Genomic DNA, 9,309 nt, shown 5'->3' on the forward strand with positions numbered 1-9,309 from the left:
CTATATAGAACCTGGAAATTTGATGAATCACAGAACTTCAGAAGCTCATTCTCACACACAATTCAATCACAGATATGCAGTTACCTCTTTGAACACACAACAAATGTAGAAGTGCTTGAATACAAGGAAACAAATCTCACAATTCTGCTTGAATTATTTAGCCATTGAAGAATCTTCATGAGCTGAACCTTGGTTCTAATGAAATTTACAAAATACAATCAAGTTCTTTTAGTAAACTGCAAAATCTCAGGGTTCTCAAACTAAACAACAACAACATAACACAAATACTACCATCAGCTTTAAGGAGCTAACCCCCACTTACTGAGCTATCCCTGGATGGAAACAGGATAAGTTCACTATATATATGCATACCTTTGAAAGTTTTGACATCCTTGAAAAAGCTCAGTCTTGTTAAAAATGCTATTAAGGAGTTTAAAAACTCCTATTTTTTCAAAACTTCATAATCTTACATGGCTTGCCTTAGAAGGAAACCAAATTACTTCTCTCTCTGCTGGGATTTTTGATGGACTTCAAAACTTAGTTAACTTGTTACTACGGTGGAGGAAATCAACTAAAAACCATTCCAAAAGGTATTTTTTCAAACTTAAAGAAGTTAGAAATATTAGTTTTGTCTTATAACAAAATTGAAAGTTTGGAAGATGATGCTTTTGAAAGTCTTGAGACTTTGACCCACACTTTATCTTGACAACAACTATCTTAAATTTATTCAGAGAAACATTTTTAAGAATATGACTAGTCTACAAGTTATTAGTCTTCATCACAACCAACTAAGGAGTCCTCCAGAGGATATATTTGATCAATTAGTTAATGTGGTATCAGTAATTCTGCATAAAAACCAGTGGTGGTGTGACTGTTCATTTCTCTTTTCTTAACTGGATCAAAGAAAACAGAGATATAACTCAGATTTCTGAAATTGTTTGTGAAGGACCATACCACCTCAATGGACAATTAGTTTATCTCTTGAAACAGCGAGAGCTGAATTGCTCTGCAATTAAAAATATTCAACAAAATCCATTGTTTAGAATACAAGAGACCGTCGCTCGCAAATGGTCCTGATGCTGGGCAGAGCATCATTCATAGTAGCTGCAAGAGCTATTCAAGCATTAATGGTAGTGTAATTATTGACTGCAATCTGATGGTCTGTACAAGCATTTATATTAATGTTTCTACAACAGAAGAATCTAGAACAATGACATTTATCAACACAAAAGGAAGTTCTCAATGTAAAACCAGAAACCTAAAGTTTTCTATCATAGCAACATGATCTACAGAACATAATAATTGTAACATATTTTTTTATTATATTGTATGTTACATTGTCAAATGCAGACATCTGTTTATCTCATAATATGCACAAGTATCAGATCGTATAAGACATTTATGTAATGATAGAGATAGAGAAAATCTTATTCTTTTATTAAATAAACAGCAATTGTATTATCAACAGAAAAAGTGATTGATCTTTTGTTAGAGGGGTATTCCAGGTAGAGGTAAAAAAAAATAAACCTGCTGCAGAAGCATATAGCATTACTTACCTGTCTAACCCAGTTTTGAAACCCACAAAATCCATTTGTTTTAGGGATCTTCGTTCTGTATTTTGTGGCTGTACTTCCTGGTTGACCAGTTGTACACAGTACCAAAGGTTCCAGAATGCAATGCTTTCCCTCAGCTGTTCATCACAGTCCTCTACCCTGCACATTTCCCACCCAAAACTGTTGCAGGAGTAAAAGAGAACAAAGACAGCTCCATGTGCAGAATCAGATACAATAGGATTGATAGAATTCCAGTAACGGAGTGAAACCGGCTCCCCTCTCACCTGGCTGAGTTGTGCAAGATCGAGGCACAACTCCATGCGTATACTCAAGAAGGGAACCAGTGTGCAGCCTGCCTGCAAACCCACGCCAGGGCCGTAGCAAGATGCAGTCCTCCTCCCCCAATTCCAGCAGGTATAACAGGCGCAGCTACTCCCAACAAATGAAGTATAAAAAACTACTTTAATAAAATAATAAAAAACATGTAAAAGGATCAGCATTACGCATTTCTAGACCGGACTTGTCTCGTCATCAGATGTTGCAGAACATCTAGGGTATGTTCACACATTGCAGTTTCATTGTGTTACTGAATTAATTTCAGTACTTTTTCACTTCATTGTGGTCCCACCCACACAGCGCACTGTATTCTCTACCTGTAACACCACACAGCGCACTGTATTCTCTACCTGTAACACCACACAGCATGCTGTATTGTCTACCTGTAACACCACACAGCACGCTGTATTCTCTACCTGTAACACCACACAGCGCACTGTATTCTCTACCTGTAACACCACACAGCGCACTGTATTCTCTACCTGTAACACCACACAGCACACTTTATTCTCTACCTGTAACACCACACAGCACACTGTATTCTCTACCTGTAACACCACACAGCACACTGTATTCTCTACCTGCAACACCACACAGCACACTGTATTCTCTACCTGTAACATCACACACCACACTGTATTGTCTACCTGTAACTCCACACAGCATGCTGTAATCTCTACCTGTAACACCACACAGCGCACTGTATTCTCTACCTGTAACACCACACAGCATGCTGTATTGTCTACCTGTAACACCACACAGCACACTGTATTCTCTACCTGTAACACCACACAGCGCACTGTATTCTCTACCTGTAACACCACACAGCGCACTGTATTCTCTACCTGTAACACCACACAGCACACTTTATTCTCTACCTGTAACACCACACACCCATGGCTGGGTCCTTCCCGGTGGGATATCTGGCTAATCCTGTGTTTCAAGACTCTTCAATGAGTCTCCACAGGCTTTTCTTTTGCATATTCATTTTTCCCAGGGAGCAATGCACCTAGGATTTCACTGCATTGAGCGCTTTCGCTAGCAGCCGGCAGTGTTATCGTTTGGCTGGTCTCCCTGAGATCAGCGTTCTGTTTCTCTTATGGCTCTTCTAGGCATTGCTCCCACCTAGCCAGAATCCTGCTCCACACTGATAAGGGGCAACACCCTGAAACAGCTGTAAACCTTGCCTTGGTTTTTCCCTTATTATTACATTGACTTATAGGGCCACTTAATATGGTGGTTTTGGTGGTTTCCTTACAGGAGCCTCCCCTTGGCTTGGTCCTTCCGGGAGGGATATCTGACTAGTCCTGTGTTTCGAGACTCTTCAATGAGGCTCTATGGGCTCTTATTTTGCATATTCATGTTTCCCAGGGAGCAATGCACCTAGGATTTCACTGCATTGAGCACTTTCACTAGCAGAAGTGTTATCATTTGGCTGGTCTCCCTGAGATCAGCAATCTGTTTCTCCTGTAACACCACACAGCACACTGTATTCTTTACCTGTAACATCCCACAGCACGCTGTATTCTCTACCTGTAACACCACACAGCACGCTGTATTCTCTACCTGTAAAACCACACAGCATGCTGTATTCTCTACCTGTAACACCACATCACACACTGTATTCTCTACCTGTAACACCAAACAGCACGCTGTATTCTCTACCTGTAACACCACACAGCACGCTGTATTCTTTACCTGTAACAGCCCGGAGCACGCTGTATTTTCTACCTGTAACAGCATACAGCACACTGTATTCTCTACCTGTAAAACCACACAGCATGCTGTATTCTCTACCTCTAACACCACACAGCACACTGTATTCTCTACCTGTAACACCACACAGCACACTGTATTCTCTACCTGTAACACCACACAGCACACTGTATTCTCTACCTGTAACACCACACAGCACGCTGTATTCTTTACCTGTAACAGCCCGGAGCTTGCTGTATTTTCTACTTGTAACAGCACACAGCACACTGTATTCTCTACTTGTAACAACCACACAGCATGCTGTATTCTCTACCTGTAACACCACACAGCACACTGTATTCTCTACCTGTAACACCACACAGCACACTGTATTCTCTACCTGTAACATCACACAGTACACTGTATTCTCTACCTGTAACACTACACAGCACTGTATTCTCTACCTGTAACACCACACAGCACTCTGTATTCTCTACCTGTAACACCACACACCACACTGTATTGTCTACCTGTAACACCACACAGCACACTGTATTGTCTACCTGTAACACCACACAGCACGCTGTATTCTCTACCTGTACCACCACACAGCTCACACTGTTCTCTATATGTCACACCCACAGAGTACACTATATTCTCTACCTGTAACACCACACAACTCACTCTGTTCTCTACATGTAACACCCTCACAGTACACTATATTCTCTACCTGTAACGCCAATATTGGAATAAAGTAAAGAACTTTCTGAATTAACTTTTTTTCTTCTTCTCATCTCCATGCACGTATTATGATCAAGCATATTCTATGTTTGAAATTGAGCTCCACAATAATAACTTTATAAGGACTGTGTGAACATAGCCCTAATTTTACTGCAGATTTTTGCACAATCAGTGAAGTTGCAACACCTGCTGCTGTCACTCCATGCCTGCTCAGGTGTAGGCTGAAGGGCTGGTCAGAGATGGTGAATCACTTAGGGGGGTGGGAGACAAGATCCATCCAAGTCTCCTGTGACATCACGCCCTGCCCCCTGTCAAGTCTGCATCATAAGCCTGTGCTCAGCAAACAAACTTAATGTGAGACAGAGGCATGTAATCTCTGTGTTCAGAAACTGGAGAGCAAAGGGAGCAGGAGACAAAGTGGATTGGCACAGAGGCCACTTTTCTTCACTTCCTAGATTTCAATAAATGACCAGTGTGGCACAGATATGGCAATACATTTAACTTTTAATGTACTTTTAGAGTGGGTTCACACATGATGATGTTATACAAAACTGAAAAAATCACAGACGTATATACAAACTAGACAGAGATCATAAAATGATTTTAGAAACTTTAAAAATAACAAAATGCAATATACACAGGCATACCTCCCAACTTTTGCAAAGAGCAAAGAGGGACATGTGCGCCTCGGTCCCCATAGCCACGCCCCATAGCGACCTTCCATAGCCATGCCCCCTTAGCAACCCTCCATAGCCACGCCCCCATAGCAACCCTCCATAGCCATGCCCCCATAGCAACCCTCCATAGCCACTCCCCTACAGTCACCACATGCTGCTGACTGAATAGTGCCCTATACAGTATCCAATCCCCCCAAAAATGTCCTATATAGTATCCAATCCCCCATTATTGTGCCCCACATAGTATCCAATCCCCCCAATAGTGCCCCACATAGTATCCAATCCCCCACATAGTGCCCCACATAGTATCCAATGCCCCATATAGTGCCCCACATAGTATCCAATCCCCCCACATAGTGCCCCACATAGTATCCAATGCCCCATATAGTGCCCCACATAGTAGCCAATGCCCCATATAGTGCCCCACATAGTAGCCAATCCCCCATATAGTGCCCCACATAGTAGCCTATGCCCCCATATAGTGCCCCACATAGTAGCCAATCCCCCATAGAGTGCCCCACATAGTAGCCAATGCACCCATATAGTGCCCCACATAGTAGCCAATCCCCCATATAGTGCCCCACATATTAGCCAATCCCCATATAGTGCCCCACATAGTAGCCAATCCCCCCATATAGTGCCCCACATAGTAGCCAATGCCCCATAAAGTGCCCCACATAGTAGCCAATCCCCCCATATAGTGCCCCACATAGTAGCCAATGCCCCCATATATGCCCCACATAGTAGCCAATCCCCATTTAGTGCCCCACATAGTAGCCAATGCCCCCCATATATGCCCCACATAGTAGCCAATCCCCCCACATAGTGCCCCACATAGTAGCCAATGCCCCCATATAGTGCCCCACATAGTAGCCAATGCCCCCATATAGTGCCCCACATATTATCCAATCCCCCATATAGTGCCCACATAGTAGCCAATCCCCCCATATAGCGCCCCACATAGTAGCCAATCCCCCATATAGCGCCCCAAATAGTAGCCAATCCTCCCATTAGTGTGGCCCCACAGAAAAAAAACACTAAACCAGTAACTCATCTGTCCGCTGGTCCCAGCAGCTCCTCTCCCGGCAGAGCGCGCACTCCCGTCATCCTCCGGGGCGGGCAGCGGGTATACAGACACTGACTGTGCCGGAAGTAATTCATGATAGAGCTGCAGGTCACTTCCGGCACAGTCAGTGTCTGTATACCCCACTGCCCGCCCCGGAGGATGACGGGAGTGCACGCTCTGCTGGGAGAGGAGCTGCTGGGACCGGCGGACAGGTGAGTTACTGGTTTATTGTTTTTTTTCGGTGGGGCTGGCGGACAGTTGAGTTACTGGTTTATTGTTTTTTCCGGTGGGGCCACATATAATGCGAGACACTGGGTGCTGTCCCGGGACCGCGGGACAGCACCCCGAAAACAGGACTGTCCAGCGGAATCCGGGACAGTTGGTAGGTATGTATACAGGGTCTGCTATTTACATCCGGTCAATAAACTAAAGCTCATGAGGCGTGACAAGAGGATGGTAAGCTCTTGTTGCTATCTGTTTGTTTTCAGATTAATGGCCTGATAGCAATTAATGGTCTTCATAGCCAGAACAGGTCACACATAGGCCATGCAACATTGTCTCTATATTTATGCCAGCTTCATGTCGGCCTATGTGTGACCTGTTCTGGCTATGAAGACCATGTGACACCTTGTGACACCTCACGAGCTTTAGTTTATTGACCGGTTGTAAATAGCAGATCCTGTGTATATTGCATTTTATTTTTAAAGTTTCTAAAATCCTTTGATCATCTCTGTATAGTGTATAAGTCTGTGATTTTTTCAGTTTTGTATAACATCATGTCTGATGAAGGGAGCTAGACTCTCGAAAGCTTAAAATCAAATATACTCAGTTAGCCTATCGTTAGGTATCGCTTGATTTATACTCATAGGAGAATTTTCATCCTGCTGCGACTATATAAACGCTGTCCACCTAAACCCGGTGCGGCTTGGTGCAGACCAATCAGACCAATCATTACTATAGTGACTTTGCACAGTGCTGTGTATGTGACCGGCAATTCTTGCTCACTGTTACTAGCTGGTCAAACACTCCAGGGATGGGGACCTGGACAGCCGAAGGCATGATGGGAGCTGTAGTTTTGCCACAGCTGAAAGGCCGAAGGTTCCCCATCCCTGTTCTAGTGTATAGGAGCTGTCCATGCATGATGGGAGTTGTAGTTTAGCAATTGATGTAGGGTCGAAGGTTTCCCATCTCTGCTCTATGCAAAAAAGCACAGCCCTCCACTTAAGTTTCTTGAAAGGTGAAGTCCAATGAAACTAACTGGGGGATTATATGTTATCCTGAAGCTGCTAAACAGGGTTACAGACCTCCTGCTCAGGGGCCCACCAATGGGTAGGGCCCACCGTGGGATTCCCATGCTCATCTGTGGGCCAGTTGGAGCCTGATTGCAGCGCAGGCCGAGTGCGTTGCACACCACATGTGCTCGGAGGGAGAAGAGGAGAGCCGCCGATACGGGGGAACGTGTGGCAGGTCTTTGTTTTTATTTATTTATTTGTTTTGGATAGTTCATACAACACCACCGAGGACAGACCCTCCCACAACGCCACCACTAGGAAGCCCTCTGACCCCATCGCCAGCAAGGACCCCATCTCCCCAGAGGACGCCTCCAGCATCGAGCTCGTCTTCAAATGGTAGGTAAAATAACATGTGATACAGATTGAATGTCTATCTAGAAAACATCGGCTAATTTGCGCTTTTATTTTTTAGCTCCGACCCTTGGGGACTGTCCGGGGCGTTTTTCCCCAGAGCCAACAGAAGCAAGGCCCTTATCAGCGAGCGGTAAGAACCTTCCCCTAATCCTCCAAACTTCTCTAGCATATAGTAAGGGCAGAAACTTGAAAAACTACAGGATGGAAATGATCACTTTTCATCACCTGTATAAGTTTTCTAATCATCACATAACTCTTTTCTACCTCAACAGTAATAGAGACCCTCAACCATCTGGCGGAGGACACAGACAACCTCTCTAGGAGGGCATATGGGGCAATGCGCACCTTAAGGGATGTGCAGCTGGGGCTGAGAAATCTGAAGGGCCAGATCGACAAGTTGCGCCAAAGGCGTTGATGTCTTTTTTTTTTGTTTATTTCTGTTTTTCATTATTTGTTTTCCTAATTTTATAATTAAAATTTGTTATTATTTAGATCTCTATGCAGTGTTTGTATTGATTTCTTCCATTCGTTTTTAAATACACTATGCTCAAAGGCAGGCACTTCAGCTCAGCCGTCCAAGAACAAGGTAGCAGGCAAGCACTTCAGCTCAGCCTTCTAAAAATTAGGTTGAGGACCATCAAGCAAGGCCTGAAAAAATTAGGTTGAGGCCCATCAGGTGATCCCTGGAAAAATTAGGTTGAAGCCCATGGGGTGCACAAGGCACTTCACTGTTGGCTGCTTTGCTGTGGTGGACAAGTTCGGAACTCTAGGTCTATCCAGTTGTTGTTCATCTTTATAAGCGTCAGTCAGTCGGCACTGTGCATGAACAGCCGGCTGCGCTTATCGCTTCGAACAACCCCAGTCTGTGCTGAAGACCCTCTCTGACAGCACAGTGGCAGCAGGGCAGGCCAGCACCTCCAAAGCATATAGAGACAGCTCCAGCCATGTGTCCAGCTTGTTCACCCGTGCCTTTACTGGGCTTCTGGAACAGTATGTATCACGTGCCTTTACAAGGCCTCTGGAACAGTATGTAACACATGCCTTTTACTGGGCTACTGAAACAATATGTAACAGGTGCCTTTTACTGGGCTACTGGAACAATATGTATCAGGTGCTTTTTACTGGGCTACTGAAACAATATGCATGAGGTGCTTTTTACTGGGCTACTGAAACAATATGCATGAGGTGCCTATTACTGGGCTACTGGCACAATATGCATGAGGTGCCTATTACTGGGCTACTGGCACAATATGCATGAGGTGCCTATTAATGGGCTACTGGAATAATATGCATGAGGTGCCTATTACTGGGCTACTGGCACAATATGCATGAGGTGCCTATTACTGGGCTACTGGCAAAATATGCATCAGGTGCCTTTTACTGAGCTACTGGAACAATAACTATGAGGTGCCCTTACTGGGCTACTGGCACAATATGCCTGAGGTGCCTATTACTGGACTACTGGCACAATATGCATGAGGTGCGTATTACTGGGCTACTGGCACAATATGCGTTAGGTGCCTTTTACTGAGGTACTGGAACAATAACTATAAGGTGCCCTTACTGGGCTACTGGCACAATATGCATGAGGTGCC

The 9,309-nt window shown here is 44.4% G+C and overlaps 1 long non-coding RNA gene and 1 pseudogene across 1 annotated transcript; both read left to right on the top strand.

The window, feature by feature from the left end:
* Positions 1–29: 29 nt before the first annotated feature.
* Positions 30–706, top strand: LOC138777122 (carboxypeptidase N subunit 2-like; annotated as a pseudogene).
* Positions 707–7,575: 6,869 nt separating this feature from the next.
* LOC138777123 (uncharacterized) lies at positions 7,576–8,095 on the top strand. Its single transcript, XR_011360824.1, has 3 exons — positions 7,576–7,696; positions 7,773–7,844; positions 7,987–8,095. It is a non-coding gene; the product is annotated as an uncharacterized lncRNA (long non-coding RNA).
* Positions 8,096–9,309: the final 1,214 nt, after the last annotated feature.

Source organism: Dendropsophus ebraccatus, unplaced genomic scaffold (genome assembly GCF_027789765.1).
Source record: "Dendropsophus ebraccatus isolate aDenEbr1 unplaced genomic scaffold, aDenEbr1.pat pat_scaffold_501_ctg1, whole genome shotgun sequence".
Taxonomy (NCBI): domain Eukaryota; kingdom Metazoa; phylum Chordata; class Amphibia; order Anura; family Hylidae; genus Dendropsophus; species Dendropsophus ebraccatus.